At 35.7% G+C, this 26,057-nt stretch overlaps 1 protein-coding gene across 3 annotated transcripts in view; it reads left to right on the top strand.

Annotated features, from left to right (window-relative positions):
* LOC123869008 (cadherin-99C) overlaps nt 1-26,057 on the top strand; it is a 175,002-nt gene that overhangs the window by 115,669 nt on the left and 33,276 nt on the right. The window lies entirely within an intron of this gene.

Here is a 26,057-nt window from a genome sequence, read left to right as displayed (position 1 = left end):
CTACGGCCATAGTATTGATACTGTGAAGGTGGAATTACAAATTAAATGTAATTTTAAGTTAAAATGAAAAGATTGTATGCATGAAATGTATAACATTTTGCTTTACAAAACTTAAGAGTTTTTAAAAGCTATTTAAATAAACAAATCTTTTATTTAAAACCACATTGCAAACACAGTTCACTAATCAAGACACGGCAACATACGGAGAAAAAATACAAAACTTACAAATAAACTAAAATATCTAAATAGGCTTTCCATGCATTTCAGAGAGAACCACCGCCTATTTCTTTAAATACTTCAAATTTTCAAATTTCTTCAAATCTAAACCCCGTATTTTTGATGGTGGTAGCCTGTAAATCAAAAAGAGGCAGGTGGCAACCCTACTACTTCCTAGACAGAATTTAAAAATTGTTTTCATTACTCGGTATGCCTACTGCCATAGTGTGACAGAAAGTGTGACGGTAGTTGTGACCTCTGATTGGCCGACTCTCTTTCACTATTTGCTAAAATTGATGATTGCAACAACAATTTTTTCTTTTTTGTAATCGAAAACAGAACACGGACGTCAAACAGGTTGACTAATTGCAATCATTTCTGACCGGCTAACATTGTTCCGCTAGTGGCTAAAACTCACTGTCGCAGCAAGAACATGGTAAATTCAGCCAATCACAGCAATTTCAATTGGTTATCACAAATGTACCGATCTAGGAACCGAGAATGCACGAACCAGGGCAAATAGAGATAAGAACAATAATATCATACGTAGGAAATCGACGGGGGATCGTTGACAACGATAGCCTTAAGTTGAATATTTAAACTTATAAATTCAACCCATATAGTCATCAGTTTATTGTGCGGGTTTTTATATTATTCATAATGGTTTTGGATGAAAATGCATAGCACCTGTCCCATAAACGAACATCAACTCAATGGGTGGTAAAATATTTCCAGTTTTTTGAACGTATACAATATACATGTATGTATTTATAATGAGTTTAAACTAACAAAGAGAAATCGTTTCCACCATGTTGTGAAGTATTGGCTAGAACTATGATATTTTGATTCAATATATTTCCATAGATTTTTTGGGACAAATCCTACAAAATATAGGTACCTACCTATTAAAAATATATTGAATCAACACATATTTCTATGTAGCTATGATATCACCATATGGTGGATACAATTTTCCTTTCTTAGTTTTGATGTAGTATAATATGTAATACCTACTCGTTTTCTCTTTTATAAAAGTAGGTACTAGAGGATGCCCGCGACTACGTCCGCTTGGATTTAGGTTTATAAAGATCTCGTGGGAACTGTTTGATTTTCCGGAATAAAAAGTAGCCTCAGTCCGTCCTCAGGATATAAGCTAAATCTGTACCAAATTTCGTCAGCAGCATTAAACTGTTGGGCCGTGAAAAGTTAGCAGACAGACAGACACACTTTCGCAATTATAATATTAGTATGGATATGGATTATGAAAAGGGTGTCATGATGACCTTCAAGTCCAAATTTAAATATCTTCACTTAAAGTACCTAGTTCAAGTAACAGGCAGTTCCACCGCGCCCGTTTTGAAAAAATTTGGACGTCCAAGTCAAAGCTTCCGGAGAAAATTTTCAAAAGAAAAATAAAACCGAAGCATATTAAAACAAAATTAGAAATCCAAGAGTGAAGCTCGCCCGACTTCATACCTAGGTGCATTACACGTGTAGCTAAACAAAAGTTATTTTTAACCGACTTCCAAAAAAGGAGGAGGTTCTCAATTCGTCGGAATCTTTTTTTTTTTTTTTTTTTTCTTATTTTTTTACTTTTTAGTGTTTGTCGTTTTTGAAGTCGGTTTTATTTTTCTTTTGAAAATTTTTTATTTCACAATTTTTAGTGGCCCCACTGTACTATGCTGTGCCCAGTTAAAACCCTATTGTTTACTAAGCTATTACACTGATCGCGAGCAATTTGCTCCTATCCATTGAGGAGTTCTGTTCTCCATCTCCGAATATATTCATCAGATCTTCACCAAATTTATATGGGACCACCTGCACAGTATACCCTTTCAAACAAAAAAAAAATTTCCAAATCGGTCCAGGGGTCTTTGAGTAATCGGGGAACATACATAAAAAAAAAAAGATCCCGACGAATTGAGAACCTCCTCCTTTTTTGGAAGTCGGTTAAAAAGAGATCCGAGCCATGTGCGTACAGACGAACTGAAGTTAAAATATCTACTTCGTAACTACTTAAAAACTTAGTTTGATGTTCGTTGACTTACGGTCAGAGTTGGAAAAAAACTTAATATTTTTTGCAACTATTTTTTCGAATAAAAAACACGTCCAAAACGTCTCGTGTGTTACACTGTGATGCAAAGATTAGTCAGTATTTCGCACGGACAAGTATGAATAAAAATAATCAGCTTAGGATTTAGGTCATCACAAATATTATTACGATAAGTATTTTAATGGAAACATGTTGGATACGGGAGTGCGTAAGTTAGGTGCGCGATCGTGGGAAGGGTACGAGAGGCCGATTTATAAGGAGATGTAAGCAAAAGATAATAGTTTATGAAGCTCTTAAAAATCAAACACCTGTCTCATAAACAGTCTCACGCGACGGGCGGTATAATGCACTGCATTTATATACGTGTATTTAATATCAGTGATATTGGTTGCATGTAAATCATACGCAAGCTCAAATGGCTCATTCATTAACTGTAGTTATGGCTTTCATTAGTTAAAACTTGAACGGACCGCTAATTGTTTCGATAATGACTGCGTATTTCATAATCTTGCGATGACCTGATGAAATAATTACATAGGAATTAAAGCGTTTATTGAAAATTGATTGCGAATTTACTGCTATGTGGAGCTCGATGCGTATAATTAATTATCCACGCATAACCGTGTCAGGGCTGAGTTTGGATCTGGCATAAAATATATCGTAAATTATCGTAATGTATTTTACACGACATTTTTAATATTCATCAATGCCCAGGTTGACACTTATAATGCCGAGTCAACAATCAAAACCCTTCCACTGCTGGACATATTAAGTCTCTTGTAGAGATGTCTTGCGCCGCCTGAATTCAGCGGCTCCTTGTGACTAGTTTGATGTCTCAGTCCATTAACAGGGCTCTCTCCGTCACTTGCTTCCACTCGTTTCATACAATCGTAGTTCCAATTTCATTTGAATATTAAGCAACCAAAGTCCATGAAATTTTGCAGACATATTCTAGAAACTAATATCTGTGTCTGTGGTGTTTTAGATTTTTCTAAAAATATGTAGTTTTAAAATTACAGGGGCTCAAAGGTTTGTATGTAAATTTTTAAGACCGCGTAACTTTAAAACCGAATATTTTAACAGAAATCTGGAAAACCACAGACATAGATATTAGTTTCTAGAATATGTCTGCAAAATTTCATGGACTTTGGTTGCTTAATATTCAAATGAAATTGGAACTACGATTGTATGAAGCGAGTAGAAGCGAGTGACGGAGAGAGCCCTCTTAAGGTTCTAGTGGGGAATTTCCCAGTGCAAGGTCGCCATTCTAGCACTTTTGGACTCCAACGTCGATCGGTTTTTAGAACTATACGCCCTGCTCATTGCCATTTCAGCTTCGTGACCCGTTGAGCTATGTCGGTTACTCTGTTTCTCCAACCTTATGTTTGCTTAGTTATTCATCAAGTCTGACAAGAAGTCTTAGACGAAATCCAATGAGTAAAACCATTATGAATTCGACGATATTGGTCTGACAAGGTTCTACAAACGTGGCTTTGTTAACTTTCTTGTGTTGCAACTTGCAATGCAGATAAGTAGGTATACATTTCACTTTCAATTAGTCATCTTTAAAATATACTTAATAGTATTGTCAACATTAATTACAAGTTAAACAAATAGCTCGATTTTGATAAAATAATCGACGATCGTCAATGCCAGATAATTTACTAGGACATACCAATCATGGCCTTGCGTTTGCGACACATTTCTACATTCCTGCGCCAGCGCAGCGCCGAATTTGGCGACTTGTCGCACTCCTTACTCCCGTGTTAAAATACTGACAGAACAAAGCTTAAACCTCAAAAATAATACACAGCCATATTGTTGAGTAGCAAGTCTACATTCCATGTAAGTAGTGCAAGTGAGTTCTGTGAAGGTTAGTTTTTAACCCCCGACCCAAAAAAAGGGGTGTTATAAGTTTGACATGTGTATCTGTGTATCTGTGTATCTGTCTGTGGCATCGTAGCTCCTAAACTTATGAATCGATTTTAATTTAGTTTTTTTTGTTTGAAAGGTGGCTTGATCGAGAGTGTTCTTAGCTATAATCCAAGAAAATCGGTTCAGTCGTTTGAAAGTTATCAGCTCTTTTCTAGTTACTTGTAACCTTCACTTGTCGGGGGTGTTAGAAATTTTTTATTTACACTTGTTTTGATAGTAGTAGATTATTGTCCTCGTGGATTTTTTGAAAACTTCGAAATCCGTTCTTAGTAGGGGTTACTTACGAGTATGTTCGTCATAGAGACAATCTACATACCTACAAAATCTCAAGTTTGTAGACCCAACGGTTTAAGCTGTCGGTAGCTTGGTATACAGTCGATCGGTTTCTCCTTTAATATGTAGTTGTAATAAAACCGATCATAATGTCATAACAAAAAGTTATAGAAAATTTTAAGTCCTTTTATGTTTTATCGACATTAGCTGCAACCAGCCCTATGGCCATATGTAAATACATCACACCCACAAACCAATTTCCATGTTGTATATTATGTTCCATTTTCGCTTACGAAATTGCCCTGTGGATTTCACAACTTAAGTGGTTTCATAATCGAAATTGATTTTACATTTCAGCCATGTTTTTACCTGTAATATTCAGAAGTTTCTTTAAATTAATAATTTAGAACCGTCGATAATACCTGCTCGTAAAATGAAATATGTTACTACCTACCATTAACAGTTTCCTACAGTTCTTAAACAGCGTTGCTATCAATATAATACATAAGGAGGGTGCTTAATCAAATGCTCCTGCCATTTCTCTAACATACGCCGCGAGCAGTTGGCATCCGTATGTTTGTGCGGTCGTAACTCTGTAACAGCGCAGCAGGTTATGAACAAACCGGGCCCCTTCTTAAATCGACTGTTATGGCTTGCGTTTATCTTTACTATCTTTAAAGCTAATGTAGTCGGGTTTATATTTCTTACTTATTTATTTCATAAGAGAAGCCTAAAGATTGACAAGATATTTTTGTTGATCATTTACCGTAGCTCTGGCATTGAAATAGAATTTTATAATTTATGTATAAATTTCTGGTCGGGTGGGAGGCTTCGGCCGCGGCTAGTTACCACCCTGCCGGCAAAGCCGTGCCGCCAAGCGATTTAGCGTTTTTTTTTAAATCTTGATTTTAGGGAGTTTTTTCGATTTGGAAAATGCCACTCCGTAAGGCCACATTATATACTTAACAACTTATTTGCGTAAGGCCTTCTTGTACAGCCGTAACAGTGCCCTAGCCTCATCTGTCCGATGTGATACGAGTCCGTGTTCCGATACGATGTCGTGTAGAAAACAAAGGAGTACGGGTTTAATGCCATACCCCTTCCAGGTTAGCCCGCTTCCATCTTAGACTGCATCATCACTTACCACCAGGTGAGATTGCAGTCAAGGGCTAACTTGTATCTTTATAAAAAGAAATTAGACGTTATTTAGTTCTAAGAAGACTTGTAGGAAAGGTGGTGCCATCCGCATACCGAATTTAGTTTTTTTTTTACAGATTTTCTTTACCTTTCAACCTAATGGTAGAATTCGATCTTATCAGCCGCGACCGATGCCGCCAAGCTTTTTGTCTTTGAAGTATTTATTCTTTTAAGCAGCCACTGCTCTTATTTTATTAAATCACAAAATTATCTGAAAAGGTTCATGTTATGATTAAGGAAATTCAAATTGGTACTTTTGCTTTAATCCTTTGAATCCATTAGATATCTAAAGAACGATTTTATTTATCTGCATCATTAAGTACAGCCACAGCTTGTACTTGTTCTGTACTGCGATACGCTGTAGAGGTGTTTAATCAAAGGCAATCATTTCTCTAACTTACGATACAAGTCTTAAGTGCAGCTGGTTTGTTGGCCGTTATTTAAAAGCTTGCCAACCCTTATTTAAGAATCGTAGCACTCAGACATTACTGCTACAGGCTAGCCTTTCCAACCCTTATTCTAGAACTGTAGAACCGTAGTTCTAGAATAAGGGATAGTAATTGCTATTTTATCAAAATTCTTTGGCTGAACCTAAATAATAATTGATGTTTCATTGTTTTTATCAAAAACATTTCTTTCCTCAACTTGCAGTTTTTTCAAGACACACACCAGTACACGTCCGCCAAGTTCTTATAAGACAGAAATAAGAACATTGCTATTATCCACTGAAAATAGACTAATGCGCAACCTTAACCAAGCATCAACAGTCAACACACAAATCCTCCATGATACTCTCTATGCACGATTCACTGAATCGACACATTTTCAAGAGAATTTGAAGCCAGAAAACACAAGCGCAAAACCTTACATACTTGTGGAATGTGCTTCATTTACTCCGGTTGACACAATAACACGTCAACACACAAATCCTCCATGGCACTCTCTACGCACGTTTCACTAAATTCGAACACCTCTATAGGATTTGACTCCAAAAAATACAATTGAAAAACCTTGTGAGGTCTGGTTTATCTAGTTTACTATATTCAGCACTAGAGGATGCCCTAGAGGATGGTGGATTCAGATTTTTATAGATCCCGTGGGAACTGTTTGATTTTCCGGCATAAATTATGCCTATTTCAATTACAGGGACGCAAGCTACTTCGGTACCAAATCTTATACAAATCGGTTAAGTGGGTGGGTCTTTAGGAATCCCGCGGGAACTCTTTGATTTTCCGGAATAAAAAGTAGCCTATGTCCGTCCGCGGGATATAAGCTGACCCTGTACCAAATTTCGTCAGAATCGGTTACACTGTTGGGCCGTGAAAAGGTAGTAGACAGACAGACAGACAGATAGACAGACAGACAGACACACTTTCGCATTTATAATATTAGTATGGATCTAATTCTCATGGCTATTATTGACGCTCGTTTCATTAAAAGTATGCGATCCAATTATCCCATTTAACTTTCTATTTCTACACATTAGTACAAAATAGATAACTCATTTATTTAACAATGTACTTGGCCACTATTTTGTTGATTCAATTTTCGATGACTGATATAATATACTTAAGGCAGTTCCCATTGAATTTAAATAAAACTAAAATAACTGTCGATTCGTGTGATTAAGAACGACTTGATTGAAAAGACTGCTGGTCTATGTAGTCCGAATGCGTTTTATAAAAAGCGAAATTAATTCACTATCGAACACGTTTGACCTCCTAACCACTTTACGGTGTTGTTTATTTAAATTACGAACAAAGTATGCGTAATGTAGGGTGTTTGGTAATTAGTATATAATGACGATATGTACCCATGCTACTTCGATATGATAAATACAATGCTGAAGTATAATGACGAAATAAAATTATAAAAAAATCCATACAAAAAAAAAATTCATGTCAAAGTTTTCATGACCCTAACGTGCCCTAACACACTGAGATCGTTGGCCATCTTTAGATAGGCCGAGGCAAACGATCTCAGTGAGTTGGGGTACGTAAGGGCCATGAAAACTTGGACATAAAAAATAAATAAATTTTGTATGGAAATTTTTATAATCTTATTTCGTGATTATACTTCAGCATTGTATTTATCAGATCAAAGTAGCATGGGTCGTCGTTATATACTAATTACCAAACACCCTGTATAAAAATCGGCATTATTAGATATTTCTTTTATATTTAATATCCTTTTCATAGACAAGTTCCGCGAACGCCCAAGCAATTACCCGCGGTCACGACCCCTCCGCGGTTTCCGATTTGCTTTGAAACTACAACAGCAGTTATATCTTCAACCTCAACTACCAATTTATTATGTGACACTTCAAATGCACTGACGCCTACTACCTGAAGATTATTGCCTACGTAGTTAAATTCGACGTATCATTATTATAAATTATTTCCAAGGATTCCGTACCAAGAAGTTATTGGTCGCGCTGCCAGTCTGTTGATCCTAAACACGTTATCCATATCCATACTAATATTATAAATGCGAAAGTGTGTCTGTCTGTCTGTCTGCTACCTTTTCACGGCCCAACAAGTTAACCGATTTTGATAAATTTGGTACCGAGGTAGCTTGCGTCCCTGGAATTGACATAGGCAACGTTTTATCCCGGAAAATCAAATAGTCCCCATGGGATATTTAAAAACCGAAATCCACGCGGACGAAGTCGCGGGCATCCTCTTGTGTAAAATAAAATCAACTGTAAAATGTGTCTCAATAACGATATTTGGCTTAATACTTACACTAAAATAAATAATAAATATCATACTTAGTATCATATTAATATAATAATTTATTTATTTTATTTATTTTATAACTTTTTTTTAATTGAAAATATTTATTTATTTGATTCTTCTGAACAATCTTTCCGAAATCTATCATAAGTTAATTATGAGCTTCTTCTTAACGTTATCGCTAATAATAAAACTTAACATTTAAGTTAATTATTCATTCATATTCAAGAAATAGTAGCCAAGTAAAAGCTAGTTACTACAAAGTAATAAATATTAAAGTTAGTTCCTCCTCATTAAGTTTAATTCAAATATCCTGAACGTTAGAGACGTCATCACGTACCTCGTTAGTGCTTGCGTGTTCAGAGGTAGCTTGTCTTTCTCACGGGCTGAGAAACTGTTGCTAGCTTCCAGTCCTTACTTTGCCTGGAGCTGTACTGATAAAACCTTTAGTTTGATTAAGAATGCAATGAATGGTTAAGCTTTTAGGCTAACGTTAACTGTACTCAACCAACTATGACTACACATATTAGAAATGTGAAACTGTGTTTGTTAGCTGGTTTATTGGTTTTTCCTTCAATCACGTCGCAACGGAACAACGAATCGACGTGTTTTTTGAATGGGTATAGTTAACAGAGCTCTCTCCGTCACTCGTTTCATACAATCGTAGTTCCAATTTCATTTGAATACTAAGCAACCAAAGTTCATGAAATTTTGCAGACATATTCTAGAAACTAATATCTGTGTCTGTGGTGTTTTAGATGTTTCTAAAAATATGTAGTTTTAAAATTACAGGGGCTCAAAGATTTGTATGAAAATTTTTAAGACCGCGTAACTTTGAAACCGAATATTTTAACAGAAATCTGGAAAACCACAGACATAGATATTAGTTTCTAGAATATGTCCGCAAATTTTCATGGACTTTGGTTGCTTGATATTCAAATGAAATTGGAACTACGATTGTATGAAACGAGTACGGAGAGAGCCCTCTTAAAGACTGGTAGAAGTGACATAGGCTACTGTTTATTGCGAAAAATCAGAGTTCCCATAAGATTTTTAAAATCCTTACCTTACCTTTTAAAACCCACGCGGATGAAGCCGCGAGCATCAACCAGTTTTCAATAAATACATTAAAAATTAATTTTATTACCTGACGTTAACTATTATTTTGCATACTAGACGGAAGCCTCATTAAGTATATTATTATTTCCTTGTGTACGCTTGACTGCGTTATTATTTATCACCTCGTTCAGTTAATTTCAATAAACACGTTGAATGATCTTCATATTTGTATGAATTCGTATGATAATAATCAATTTCCCATGCACAGGAACCTGATATTAATTAGAAATACTGAAATTATAAAATGCTCAAGCTGGGATTAAATCAAAGACTGCACTGGCTTCCCGTCAGATGCTATCGCTTTTATCGTCTTGTCGTATTTTAATGACGACACTGCACCCGCTGATATTATTAAGTTATTATGTTATTTTAACTGTACTGATTAATTTATCATTATTAGTTTATCACGTTTCTTATTCTATTTGTCTAATTTGTCATTATGCTGTTTTCTATAATTTTATTTTTATTGTATAGCTATAATTAATAAACTCAGTGCCCGGTTAAACCAACTGTGGTTTTTGTGGCGCTGAATGTAACAAAAACTTTTTGTATATTTCTAATGTCAATAATAATAAATAAAATAAATCACACTTCACACTAATATTATAAAGGCGAAAGTTTGTATGTGTGTGTGTGTGTGTGTGTGTGTGTGTGTGTGTGTGTGTGTGTGTGTGTGTGTGTGTGTGTGTGTGTGTGTGTGTGTGTGTGTGTGTGTGTGTGTGTGTGTGTGTGTGTGTGTGTGTGTGTGTGTGTGTGTGTGTGTGTGTGTGTGTGTGTGTGTGTGTGTGTTTGTTACTCCTTCACGCTAAAACTACTGGACGGATTGGGCTGAAATTTAGAATGGAGATAGATTATACTCTGGATTAGCACATAGGCTACTTTTTATCCCGGAAAATCAAAGAGTTCCCACGGGATTTTTAAAAAACTACATCCACGCGAACGAAGTCGCGGGTATCAGCTAGTAAATAAAATAATATGGTAGACTAATTTCAATTATTAATAGTAGTTAAAAAGTACTTATATCTAGTTATCTAGTCCGGTAGGTTCTTAGCATTTTGCGTACACAAAATTTTGATAAATGTAGTTCTACATGTTTATGCCTATTATTTTTAAGTAAGTAAGTACACTGTTTGTTAATTGTTTACTGGCAATCATATCTCTTTGAAGCTTTTTGGAAGAATTTAGATTAAAGATAGAGATTTAGCATGAAATAACTGTTTGGTAAGTATATTCATTAAGCTGATAATAATTTGCTTTATTACTACTAGGTGTTCCATATTTATATGTACAGAAAACGCTTCTCATTCTGAGAGGAGACCTGTGGTTAGTAGAGAGTAGATGGATCCGGCGATGGGTTAATGTTTATGATACTACCAAATCCGATTCTTGAAATTCTTGATATTTTTTGACTGCCGTTTCCTATTTTTACTTAGTTCATCTGGGTCAGAGTTATTAGCACTATTACCACGGCACACCTTTCTTGTGAAAGCTAAGACAAATAATTTTTCGGCAAACAATATGCACCGTGCTAATGAAGGCATCTACGTATATCGAATAGGTTTTGAAGTAGCACATAGAAGTCGTTGATTTTTAAACATCAAAATATTTTTGGTTACAGTTATAGATATTTCTTGGTACTTAAAGGTGAAAGTATGTTAAAATTCTACAGACGAATTGAGAATAGTCTTAAACAAGTAGACATAGATCCACCTTTTTTTAAAGAGGGTCACCCTTATGGGAGCAAACTATAGCCTTCGATTAACATATACTTTAGCAATATTTTAATCGTAGGCTCGTAGCTAGTGCATAGTGCTCTGGTCTCCTTAGACAATAATATAAAATCACACAAACTCTAATTGGACTCTAAAACAAATTGGAAATTAGCACAGGTCATTTCTACCGCGAAAAAACATCTTAGTACTCTGGAAAAACAGTAGGCACAATAGTACAACATTAACTACGCTTTAACGAGACATGCTTTATTTAATTTCGATACTTACGAAGTTACGAGCTAAGTCATTTTATAAGCAGCCACTGTTTTAATGTGTAATTAATAATCTACATTATATTTTACTAAGTCATCGTGCAATCTTTACATCGTTTATGATGTACCCTCCTTTTTTTTTTTTTTTTGTTGACGCTGGGGAATGCATTTACGCATCCCCCCCGGAGGGAGGGTATGTGGGACTCGCCGGCCGAGAGGCGACCGGAATACCCACTAAACCCCAGCGGCGCTACTGCGCGTCGCCTGGCGACTGGGTCACGGGAACGGCCGAAGCAAACAACCGCGACCCAGCCAGCGACGTCTGCCAAGGCAGACCCTCCACCGGGGACCTGCTCGGTCCCCATCGACGCACCTCCGGGACGCACCAACGAAGTGCGTCCCCCGACCTTGGGACGCGCACGTCGCCCGCGTCCCATCCTCCGCTTCATCCACTGTGCCCTCTGCTAGTCAGAGGGACACGCGGAGAAACCTCCCCCCCTGCCAGGTCATTAGCCATAGCCAACAATATCTCCGAAGAGAAATTATTAGCCATGTTACCGGGGCGCACCGGCCCGAACACTGCTCTTCCCCTCAGACGCATCCAAAAGGGACCAGCAGCATCCAGGCACACTGGGAGGTTACCTGGCTGGCGCCCCATGATGTACCCTCCTGAAGAAACCGGTGCTATTTGTTATCATTGTGTATAGAATTGTCTTGTCAAACATAAATAATAATTACACTCTACAAATAAATCATACCAACGAATCCTTTCACTGGAGCAATATCTTGTTCTCTACCATGATCTTCTTTATAATTACCTATCAGGGTTGCATGCAGTATAGCATTTTTAATCTTTGCTAAAATTATAATTTTTACTATCATAATATTCATCATCCATACTATTATTATGAATGCGAAAGTGTGTCTGTCTGTCTGTCTGCTACTTTTTCGCGGCCCAACAGTTTAACCGATTCTGACGAAATTTGGTACAGGGTTAGCTTATATCCCGGGGACGGACATAGGCTACTTTTTCCCGGAAAATCAAAGAGTTCCCACGGGATCTTTAAAAAGCTAAATCCACGCGGACGAAGTCGCGGGCATCTTCTAGTATTATATAAAATTATAATACCTTTACCTTTTTAAATATAAAATGCCGCGCTTGGGTTAAATGCAGTAAGTGTTTGTGGTAAGATTTCATGATTAGAGCCCACAAAATTTTGATTACATCAACTGAATATTATCTTAGATATTGTCACTTGTTTTGCATCTAGATAATTGAAGTTTTCATATCCAATGTCTAAAGAGAATTAGATCCTAAATAAGATAGGCTTGACATCGTGGACAGTTCAATATACTTAGATAAGGTATTCAATATGGCAAGGCTTGACAAATTAAATGTCTATAATGATTAAGTTGGGTAATAGGAAACGATTGCGATGTTATTGTCTCGTTGCGTACCACGCACCCAATTTCTTTATACTTTTTAATGAGATAGCCAATATAACAAATAAAGGTCTTATTAATTGCTCGAATCCCATTTAATTTCAGGCATGTCTACTGATTTTATTTATAGATAGACAATTTGTTGTTGTTAACAATGATTTATTTACTTTTGTTTTACTCACACGTCTATGTTATTTGGTGCATTGATGAAATCATTAAGAGATGTTAATTTAGATAAACTTTCATATTATTACTTGTTGGTTACCAAGATTGATTGTCATGTGCTAAATACATTGAAAGAATATATCCATTTAAGATTATGTTACTTTATACTTACGTAACGGCAATCGGAATCATCTTTTCAGTACACACTCCAACATTCATTACATAATATTATAAATCAAAGCTTTTCATAAAATCTTATGTTCGCAATGGGATTTATACTGTATTGCTTTATATTTCCGCCTCTAAAGGTAATGCGTACAAAGATCAAACGCTCTTTGCGGATAATACATCGACCATGTCCTTTCGAGGATGCTTAATCGATAGCACAGTTGGGTTTCAAATAGTCGGCGTAGGTGCATCGTTAAAACAATAAATTGTACTGTCGGCCTAAGATTGTCGATAATTTTGACATACAACAGTGCATAAATTCCAAATGTTTGATGAACGTGCTTGTTTTGGAATCGTCTTTAACGGGGCTCTATCCGTCACTTCCTCCATACAATCGTAGTCCCAATTTCATTTGAATACTAAGCAACCAAAGTCCATGAAATTTTGCAAACATATTCTAGAAACTAATATCTGTGCCTGTGGTGTGGAGGTATTTTTAAGACCGCGTAACTTTGAAACCGAATATTTTAACGGAAATCTGGAAAACCACAGGCATAAATATTAGTTTCTAGAATATGTCTGCAAAATTTTATGGACTTTGGTTGCTTAATATTCAAATAAAATTGGAACTACGTTTGTATGGAGCGAGTGACGGAGAGACCCCTCTTAATGTATTGCTGCTTCAGAAGATAAGATCTGAGCATTTTGTCGTAGTGGTTGTAGCGTATTCGTTTCGAGAATTATTTATACGTTCTTGTTTGATGGAAGTTATTGGACGTCTGGCTCACCCGAAGATTTTTCGGATAAAAACTATCTTGTGTTCTTTTTCGGACACAGGCTCATTTCTTTAGTTTTTATTCATAACTTGATTGGCAAGTTATTTTTGGAGTTATCGTATATTGTGGATCATGAATAGCAAGCCGCTGTATCTGATACAATGGTGTCATATTTTGAATCGAATGTGTATACAATGTTAAGGTTTACTATCACTTGGTATATTACTTTATCAATTCATAGTTTTAGCGATTAGGTACATAGTGCCCATACCACTAGATGAAGATTCATTGAAACCCGCAAGTTAGTCGTTTTCTACGCATTCACGGAATAAATACATAATTTAAGAGTTACAGCACTAGCGATTGTGGGTGTGTATGAATTTTTTGATTAACTTTCTAGGAATGGCTACACAAGTGGAAAAACATTACTAACAACAACATAAATTATAACTATATTTAACCCCCAACCCAAAAAGAGGGGTGTTATAAGTTTGACGTGTGTATTTGTCTATCTGTCTGTGACATCGTAGCTCCTAAACGAATGAACCGATTTTAATTTAGTTTTTTGTTTGAAAGGTGGCTTGATCGAGAGTGTTCTTAGCTATAATCGAAGAAAATCGGTTCAGCTGTTTGAAAGTTATCAGCTTTTTTATAGTTTTCTTATAGAGGTTTTTGTGTCGGGGGTTTTTTAAATTTTGAGTTATTATGAATCTGCAAACACTCACGACATCGAACGACGTCCAAAAATAATATGATTCTGATAAAATCAATAAATCTGAAATATGTTGTGAACGTGATCGTTGAATATATTTTACGGTGGTCGCAAAGTTATGGGTGCATTAGAATTTATTATGCCGATCTCGCCAACCATCTGGCTTCGAGATGCGTTTTACAACGGGATAGCATCAATCAAGACTCAATACCGGTATCCTTGTATGTAAATGGGGATTCTCTGTTTGCCCATTCCGATGTTTAAAACATTCAGACTTCCCACATTGGTATTCCAGTGTCAGTCACCTGATGTATTTAAAGTATCATTGGTATTTTACATATTTACGTTGGCCGTGCATTGTTATTTTACTCATAGGCTCTTCATAAAGGGGTAACAATACATAGTTCTTATTGAATGAACCAATTTTTATCACACTAATATTATAAAGGCGAAAGTTTGTATGTGTTTGTGTGTGTGTGTGTGTGTGTGTGTGTGTGTGTGTGTGTGTATGTTTGTTACTCCTTCACGCAAAAACTACTGGACGGATTTGGCTGAAATTCGGAATGGAGATAGATAAAATCCTGGATTAGCACATAGGCTACTTTTTATCCCGGAAAACCCAAGAGTTCCCACGGGATTTCGAAAAACCTAAATCCACGCGGACGAAGTCGCGGGCGTCAGCTAGTCAAAGAATAAATCAATATTACTTTAAGTATTTAAATTATCTTTATTTAGATTTAAAGTCTTTGTCATTTTGTTTGAGTTTAAAAAAATTACTTAATTTTTTTATTTTAAGACAGCTTTGGCTCCACCAAATTGACTTAGTTCGGGTATTATATTTAGATTCTGCTTTTCCTAAGTAAAATAGCTTATATTTTCCACTGCGTCTTAATTTAGACTGGGTCATTAGATATAGGTACCTACTCGAGTATTTAGTCCAACGCAAACCCGTCTTAGATAAAACAACAAGAGATCCTTGTAGGTATGATATCAGTTTATATCGCGCGGTGTCAAATTCTGTAGGTGTCGAGTGTAATATTTCTAGGTTGTGCTTATTCAACATATTCAATGTCCGAGTTTCAATGAATGACCGAGTGTAAAACTATTGTCAAGATTGTTTAACAGTCCCAGCTGTGGGCTATCAGTTATCAAGTCAGCTGAGGAAAATGTTATTGTAAACTAACGTGCGAATAAATATTTTCATTTTTAAAGGAAATCAACAAATCAACCGCCGACGTATCCAGCTATCTCCCCTTTCTCATCTTTTCTTTGCCCTCCACACCTGCCGGCTGTCACTTATGCCATGGCTGTATATTTTAATTCGCCATAAGCAGTAAGAATAGCAACGCTCACTATTATTTGTAATTTTTCATGGCAGCGTTTGTACCTAACTTCAAGGAAATACGATATTTGCATATGTTAAAAATAAATTATTTTTCAATGATTATTAAAAGAGAGTACATTCTCAAGCGACTATTAGTGCCATCTGGTAGCAACACCATGCAATTTTGGATATGTTATTTAGAAATGAATGGATTATTTAGAAATGTTCACTATCATTGTAATTCTTCTATCTCCACATGATACGGAAAGTAGCACAAGATACAACAGAAACAGGTTCCATTGAACTACGTCTACTCTTTGTTCGGAACCTGTGTTTCTTCTTCTAATAAATCGTTTGCTGCTTTCTAATAACGAGTAGTGCTTATTGGTGCACCGCCTTATAGGGATGCTAATCGCTGGTCATTTCACTTTAGTAGATTTATGTTTGTGTAAATGTTATGTTAATAAGGTAATAAAATTTATCTCACGGTATTTGAACGAAGATGACACTTCTTGGAATTGATCGCTGGCAGATGTTGCAGTGATGATAAATTGCATCACTTAGCATAATATTAAAGCGACGATGCAATGTACACGTTCAAACAGTTTATTAGGTAAGTATATTAAAACGGTCAACGTAATATTATGAGCAACAAAATATAAATTCATTTTATCGCTTTCTGCTGCCAATCTAAATATATTATCTTAATATATAAAGGAAAAAGGTGACTGACTAACTGACTGACTGATCTATCAACGCGCAGCTTCAAACTACTAGACGAATCGACCTGTTTGGTATGAAGATGACGTTGACATCCGCTAAGATTTTCGAAGAAGGATTTTTCAAAATTCGTAGGGGGGTAAAATAGGGGTTTGAAAGTAGTCCACATGGACGAAATAGTGGGCATAAAGCAAGTGATCACTTATAAAAATGCATCAAGAAATAGTCTATATATAAGAAACAAAACAGAAATAACAAAATTTAGTATACCTACCTACAGAAATTCTAAGTATAAATTTGGTATAAATTATGTATCCCATTGTTGACAGACTCGAAGATTTAAGTACCGTGTTCTCAATCTAACCTTTACTGTCTAGCCATTAAGGTCTCTCAGTACTTCCTGTAGGCTGTACCGGCGACTGGTCCTACGTAGTTACCAGTTTCTAGCTATAATGAGCGTGCTAACTGGAGCTTTGTGCTTAGGAATGCATTAAATACTTCCCTTGTGAAGACAATCTATTGGCAATTTAATAGAATAGTGTGAACAGCTTATCCGTCTTCACATCTCTTCGGTGGCGATGGCGCGGAGGGAATAATAAACGGTTGGGCCTATTTGTAGGATATATAATGTGTTTTCACACATACTAGATTATATCTGAGAATACATGAATATAACTTGTACAAATGAAAGGAAAAAATGGTTTAGTCATGATCAAAAAAACGTTGGCAGACTTGAAGTTGCACTCTTTAAATAAAAATACATTTGAACGTGTTTTATTAACATTTTTTATTTTAAATGTCTTTAAACTTAACAAAGTATATACATTAATTTGTACTTTTATGATTTGGTTAAATTTTTAACAGAACCTTATCAAGATTTCTGTACAATCGTTGATTAAACTTTTACATTCGGTCTTTCGATTCCTGACGATGGGAATTCTAGTGTAAGAAATAAACCCTTGGGTTTTTAATCGTAGTAAATCTCCGCATAGCCCGATTATACGTTGAGTGTGTAGTTACCGGTAAAATGTTAATGAATTACTTCCTTATGAGGTATTTCTTACTTATACAGTGCCAAGCAGTATTAGCGGTTGGATATACTTGGCAGGACAATTGCAGTCGCTAAATATTCATAGGATCTTTCAATTATATGTCCAACTGATCATAATCTTGGCCGAATATATAATGTAGTATCTAAATACTTACTTTTCTAGTCACGATGTATTTTAGTTCCACTTATTTTGGGCTTCGAAACTACAGTCAGTAAAAACTAAGATATTATAAACAACTTACTAAGCTTAATAAAGGTAATATGAAAATATTTTCAGAATATTAAACATAATCATAGGAAATCAAAATAATCATAGGAACGTGATAAATGTAATTGCTAACTGGGGTAACAAAAAGAAGCATACAAAAGTTCCATTTCTGTTGCCTAGGTATGAATTTTAATAAAGTTAAACCAGAGTCCTGCAGCGATTATGTATTTAAAATCATATCATCATAAAAATATAGAAATGCGAAGGAATAACACCCACGAGTAACCAAGGTATAAAATAACGAAGACAATATTCATAACGAAGTAATAATATATTTACAAGGATTTATATCGACTTCCTCTTATAATAAAGTTCTCAAGTAAACGGAGTCAATGATGTGAGCAGAATATTATCATGTTGTTAAATGTACGTCTAACGACTTAAATTAGAGCTCTTAAAGTTTAATTTTAGATTAATTGCCACGTAAAGGCTTAATAGTACGTCTGTGTTTATTGTGCATAAGTACTTACATAAACCATTATCTTTAGCATTTATTTTTATAATTAAATTCAGCAACAAGACGCTGAAGAGTTCTTTTTAAACAAACAGTAAATTTTTTTTTATTTCCTTAGCTCAAACGTGTTCGTTTATCAAGCTATCAATACATAAGATATACCTGCTGCGGTGCTACTTGCTAGTCATTAAAACGCCAACAGGAAACAAAATCTCTATACATATTGCAAAACCATATATTCCTTCGTTAAAGCTGGTCTCAACATTGTAATAGAACTAGAACTGAAAACGAAAAAAGCTGAGCAAAATAAATGTTTAAATAAACCACTAAAAGAAGAAAAACTAGTGATACTCGTATTGAAAATCGAAGCAAAAATACATTTCTTCGTTAAAGCTGCCCTTTTAAAATAAAATAGAATCAGAACTGCGGATACAAAGAAAAACCGGCCAAGTGCGAGTTAGACTCGCGCACTGAGGGTCCTGTACTCGGGTATTTTTCCGTTATTTTGCACGATAAATTAAAAACTATTACGCACAAAAATTTTAAAAAATCTGTTTTAGAATGTGCAAAAATAAACCTGTTTAAGAATTTACAAGAAAAGCTCTTGCATATGATGTCCCACTTGGTATAGTTATCTTACTTTGAAAATTGAAAATACAAATTATTTTTTCATGAATACATTTAATTTTTTTTTGTGCTGTAACCACAAATTCACGGTTCTCGATGTTTTCCTTTACTTGTGCTATAAGACCTATCTTCCTACCTAATTTCATGATTCTAGGTCAACGGGAAGTACCTAGTCTATAGGTTTTCTTGACAGATACAACAGACAGACAACAAAGTGATCCTATAAGGGTTCCGTTTTTCCTTTTGAGGTATGGAACTCTAGAAACTAGTGATAGGTACCTACTCGTATTGAAAATGAAAGCAAAAATACATTTGTTCGTTAAAGCTGCCCTTTAAATGTAATAGAATCAGAACTGCGGATACAAAGAAACATCAAACAAAATAAATCGAGAGAGTAAAATGAAGAAAAGATGGTGACAAGAGCCGGGTGCGAGGCCTCAGTGGCGACTCGATGGTTGATAGCATCTAGATCGCATCTTTCTCGCGTGCCGATCCCATCTCCAACTACGAGTATAATGAGGTGCTGTGTTGCCAAGTGATTCACTATCGGGATATGTTTGTTAGCAGATACATATATTTTGCACTAACAGATACAGAAAGTAATAGCTTTTAGAGCTGAAGGTAACTGTTAACCACACTTAGATAAAGATGTTCTATAAATCAAGACAGGAAATCATTTTGCTTCTCTACTAGGATGCGCTTTTGATTATTATGATTGATAACTTTGAGCGTTGATGTTTTATAAGGTAAGCATTTGTAAATTAAACGAAGTATTGGGTGTGTTATAGTTTACTTGTGTCCATATCAAGAATTATTTAAAGCTATTAAAAATGAATTATTTTAAATCATTCTTCATTTTTTTTTAATTTAACTTTTTTAAATTACACTACATGGTATTATTTACTTATAAATCTATTCAATCAGTTGAGTAAACCAGTTCCCAAGCTCAAAATTCTAAAGCTCAAGTGTTTAAATTTGAAGGCTTTACAACTAAAACACCTATTCACCTCACGATCGCATCATCTAAAGCGTTGACCTGTTGATCTTTGCCAGATGGAGATGTTATGTAAGTACGCAAATATCGAGGATTCACCGCCATCTTTTCATAAACACTTTCACGTCACTCATGTACACGTTTATAATTGGATTTAATGATTGTTTGAACAGTTAATGTAATAGACTCCGAAGAGTTGTTATTAACAAGTCTTTTAACTGATATGCGTCTGTATTAAGTATTAAGAGGGGTCTCTCCGTCACTCGCTCCATACAAACGTAGTTCGTCTCGCATTGGAATACTAACCAATCTTACTCAATGGAATTTTATAGAAACGTTCCGGGAAACAATATCTATGCCTGTGGTTTTCCAGATTTCCGATAAAATATTCGGTTTCAAAGTTACGCGGTCTTAAAAATTCACATACAAATCTTTGGGCCCCTATAATTTTAAAACTACATATTTTTAGAAAAATCTAAAACACCACAGGCACAGATATTACTTTCTAGAATATGTCTGCAACATTTCATGGATATATTTTCATGAATTTCATTGGTTGCTTAATATTCAAATGAAATTGGAATTACGATTGTATGGAGTAAGTGACGGAGAGAGCCCTGTTAAACATATATCATTCAGGTTTCTTTTTGTTGTGCAATTTAAACTGTTATTTATAATAAAGGGTCTGTTATTTAAATGTTAATCAATTTATACAGTCTAGCTAGCTATGTTAATAAATGGAAATCACAGTAAAATATTTTGATTTATTTGGTTTTGATTTTAAGAATCATGTCAATAAACTCATGAAAAAATAATAAGTAATGGGCCATTTGGATTTAAAATTTCAAACTTTCCAGGTTACAACGTTAGAAAGTTTAGCAATTCCATCGCAAGAACATTTAAGCACGCTTAGTTCATATCTTTGTCTTCATCGGCTATTGGGAAGATCCATTCGTGCTGTGTGGCCCTTTCTATCTTATGCCATTATCACTGCAAATAGTCTCCATGTAAATTGTTTCCACTTTTTGTTCAGCAATTTAACATCGTGTCGAGAACATGGCAAACATCTGTGACGAAACCGACCAACATTTGCTAATAAGGGAACCGTAATTCCCTTGCATTAAGTGCAATTTGAAACCACCTTTACCCTAAGTCATTAAAGTGCAAATTGCGTTGCAGCAACTCCATAATTCTATACACCTGTCTCACGCGGGATCAAGAAACTTTAATCTCGTTCATGATTTCACACTTGATGCCAAAAGGGCTCAAGTTCCCATAGAAAACGGCTAGTCCAAGGCGTTGTGCAGATAATTTAATGAGATTGTTGAGATAAACATAAATGCCGCGTTATTTGGAACCGATCGACATTTCTACTGATATCACGACTTGGCTTAATCTTGAATCAGACTTTTAACTACTTTTGAATTGACTGCTGTATTTAATAAGCATAAGAACACATAGACAAGAAGGGTTTAGAATAAATGAAATTAAACGAATTTTGCAGATAAGTATATGGATTGAATTTATTTCTAATGCAACCATGTAACAGTAGGAGGGTGGGAAAGCAGCGTATTGTTCAGTATTTAATTGCCATGCGAATGCTGTTACCTTTACATTTAATTCCTTAACAAAGAAACCATTCTTTAAGAACCTAGCAGTTAGCCTTTGAGTTTACTTTACCAATTGCGATTTTGTAAAGGTCATTTCTTGAACTCCCGAGCCTTTGTCAATCCGCGTCGTAAATATGGACGCCCGTTTATATCTACTTATTTACATATTGAATCCAAGAAATCGGTTTGTCAGTACAGTTAAGATTTTCTATAAAACAATGCAGAAATAGCCTCAGTTGCACAATGGTAAGCCTTGAATGATGAGCGGCTAGTATTATTCTAGGTGTTTTTAGTTTTTTCAAAAAAAAAATTGGCCATCAGCGACCTGCATAGGTAACCATCAACAAAAACTTCACAAACTATCTACCTGCTCTCTTCCACGTCCAAATGTAAATATGATTCACTAAATTAAAGAAGATGGTGTAAAAATAGAAATAAATAAACGCGACATAGTAGTTCAAGCTTGCATTAAAGAGAAAATGCACTTCCTTTGAGAAATGCTAAAAATTATACCATGTTGTTGGCGTGTAAAGTAAACTCAGGCAAAAAATTCTACCCTTAGATTCGATTCTGAAATAACCATAACTAACCATAACTGGTTGCTGGAGTTTGATGGTATTCGCTGAGCTTGTGAGCCCCTGTTTTTATGACATTAATACCTATTTACTTACTAGTCTGTTAAATTGGAATCAGAATCAGTTGGAGCTCTTAGAGTACCAAAAATAGATTGGCTTTGGGGGTTGTATTTTGAGATTTTCTAAGAACTGTTTTGAGTTATTTAAATAGGCGGATATACAAATTGTTCAAAAGTTTGCAGTTTTTTTAAGTAAATGTGCAGTTTCTTGGATGCTGCAAATCTTTATGTACGATAGTAACATCAGAGTTGCTCGTAGGTAATTTGTTAAAATTCGATAAGTCTGGCTGAATACCGGGAACGTGAATCACGAAGAAGAACAGATAAAAAATCGTAATGTCCGTGAAGTCGGCCATTTTTAAAAGCATTATCTAACTCGAGATGAAGACAAATACGTGTTTATTGATCTTCTATTACGAAGGAACGTGCTCAAGTAACCGCTAGTTCGTCAGACAATGGTAACGGTCACGGTTCGTGGTGGGTACCAATAATACAAATTCCGAACCGAATTATTGTTTTACGCCTCCTATGCTTTACATTTTCATTATCGTTTCGAAATGGATCGATCTACCGTTACTGTTATTTAGTATTAGGTCATCGATGTATTGGGTGCTCAGTGTTGGATTTTGTTTGATTGACCTGCAGTCCGAGCACAATTAGCGCGACATATTTCTAGCGATATATTATGCTTGCAAACGCTTTGTTGATAAAGAAAGCTAAGGAAATCGTAAGAGAGCGTTTTCGCACTGATTGTGCTTGGGCTTCTATAATAATTGTTCAATGATTAAGATAGTTCGTTCCTTGACAATCAATCCGGGTCCGAATCAATTGAACAGTTCATAAAATTACATATAATAATTCAAGGTTTAATCAAAACTGATTCAGAGAATATCGAGAGATATTGAATAGCTTTGATCGTTATTTTTATCAAGATTCAAAAACGATTTATAAGGTGCAGTTTTATCGTGGAGCGGCTTTTGCATACAAATAGGACATGAGTAATATTAAAGCTACCCACTGCATCCATTATTTTGAAACGGCGGCCTAATCGATATGGATAGTACGATCTTCCCACTTTGTAATAGACTCGCCGGGTTCTTGCCCTTTCGTTAAATTAGTTTTTGACAAAGTGAGTTGTGATTTCCCTTCGTAGCTGTAGCATTTCGGTGATCTATTTGTTATTTAAATACGAGTCTCTAACTCCTTGACTGATTTAGAAACCTATGTTTTGACGTCATAGGTTTAAATAACAAGTCTTAAACCATTTATGTATAATGCAAAAAATAGTTTTCTAGAAACGAGCTAATAGTGCCTTACTAACGTAAATTAAACTTTTAAAACCGTATGCGTCTAAATCTATTGTCAATATATTTTGCATACTAATCATTGCGGAAAAGTTTCCCCTGTCGCAGTCCTTTCTATAGTAATAAAGTGCAATGTTATTCAAAGGCGGGACGTGGTTCTTACAAATGAACTGTCGCGTCGAGGCGAGGGTTTGCCATCGTCACGAGTTTGTAATACTTAATTATACAAAAATTTATATTAAAATTCTATTCTCTTCGACTGTAACTGTACCGTACTTATTACATTAACTTTTAGAGACGTTTAAATTGATAGCAACATTTAAAAGAAACTACTCACGACATTTAAAATTATTACCAAAGCAATTTAGATGAAAAATGGATAGTGAAAATTCTTGTTCTAAAGCACAAGAACTATGAGCACTGAAGGAAAAGTTACCACGTTACGTTTTACCTATGAAATGCGATCATACTATTCTTTATTACCAACCCCGCCCATTTATATTCGCGAGATATCGAACCGGCGTTTAATTTGAGCGTTTTCTTATGATTTACCGAACGAGATAAAGTCTATAAGTAAAACGAGGGCTACTTTTTAGGGCTCCGTACTTCAAAATAAAAAAAAAGAACCCTTATATGATCGTTTCGTTGTCTGTCTGTCTGTTGTGTATGTCAAGACCAGTCTAGAGAATCAAAACCTATAGGGTAGGCACTTCCCGTTGACCACGAATCATGAAACTTGGCAGGTAGTATTATCCAATAACACAAGTAAAGCCAAAAACCCGAAAACCGTGAATTTGTAATTACATCACCAAAAAAAAAAAATTAAAAAATTTCACGATTGAATAGTATGTTAACTAAATCACATCTAGATGGCGCTGCCGGTCATTACCTTGCAATGCTATTGCATTTGTTTTAATAAATATTTTTGATTGCATTTTAATAAGCTATTGGAGCGGATACTGGTTAGAGATAGTGTTATTTCTTGTTCGATGGTACGGAACTCTAAAAGAGCGAGATCCAACTCGCCTTTGGCCGGTTTTTGCTATGCCCGGTAACTCGCCGCTTCTAACCGGTCGAAAGAGTTCGATTAACGACTTAGACAAGAAATGAACGTAATTCCATTAATTCAGCATCTTCCTTAACCATAGCTTTTAGTCTTATTGCACTTAGATTATGTACAGTAGATACTTTACGTTAACACGTATTTTCAAGATCACTTTATATGAAGACGTGCAGTAGGTAGTCTGTCGTGGGGCTCTGATGCGCTGACGCTTGCGACGCGACGCGATCGATCGTCACACGTTGCAGCAACACGTCACACGACAGTAATGTTTCTGCGGTGAAGGAAAACATCCTGAAGAAACCTGCTTGCCTGAGAGTTCTCCGTAATGTTCTCGAAGGTGCGTGAAGTTTGCCAATCCGGACTTGGCCAGCGAGCGTGGTGAACTATGGCCAACCCTTTCTCATTCTGAGACCCGTGCTCAGTAGTGCGGCGATGATCGTTAGTTGGTGAGCCAAGTGTTAGTCTACAAATAATTTAAAAAATATCCTGCTTAAACTACTAATTAAACCCCAAAAAAAGAGGAGGAAAGAGGGACTTTTCCTAAAGAGGGACTGAAACCTTATGGGGCCTTATGGCGTCGCGCGTCGCTAGCTTAGATAAATAAAGTAAATAATTCTAATATTTTAAATTACCTATTCAGGTTCATCATCATCATCACTCTATCGCCAGCCCACTACTGAGCACGGGTCTCGTCTCAGAATGAGAAGGGTTTGACAGTCCACCACACTGGCCAAGTGCGGATTGACAGACTTCACACACCTTTGAGAACATTATGGAAAACTCTCAGGCATGCAAGTTTCCTCGTGATGTTTTTCCTGCACCATAAAAGCCATCGATATAGGCATTTGCTTAAAATGCACATTACTCCGAAAAGTTAGAGGTGCGTGCCCGGATATCAAACTCCCAACCTCCCGAACAGGAGGCGGAATGTTTTCGTTAGGTTACCTAGATCTATTAATTATCAAGTATGAGTTTGTTACCGTAATGTATTCAACTAATCCCAGTACATGGGAAACCTTAGGATAGTTTGTGCGTCTGAAATTAATGTTAGGGTATTTGTTAATTCTGTAGACGCCTCGTAAGCGCTGCGGGATTTCAACATACGTAAATTGCATTAAAATAAATGCGATTTATACATCATAATACTCTTTGAAGGTTACTTTGTATCTACATACGTATTATGTCTGCGTAGTAAATAATTATATGAAGATAGTGTAGCTCAGTGCTACTAG

This window comes from Maniola jurtina, chromosome 10 (genome assembly GCF_905333055.1).
Source record: "Maniola jurtina chromosome 10, ilManJurt1.1, whole genome shotgun sequence".
Taxonomy (NCBI): domain Eukaryota; kingdom Metazoa; phylum Arthropoda; class Insecta; order Lepidoptera; family Nymphalidae; genus Maniola; species Maniola jurtina.
Note: the sequence above shows the minus strand (reverse complement) of the source record. Positions and strands in the feature narration are given on the sequence as shown.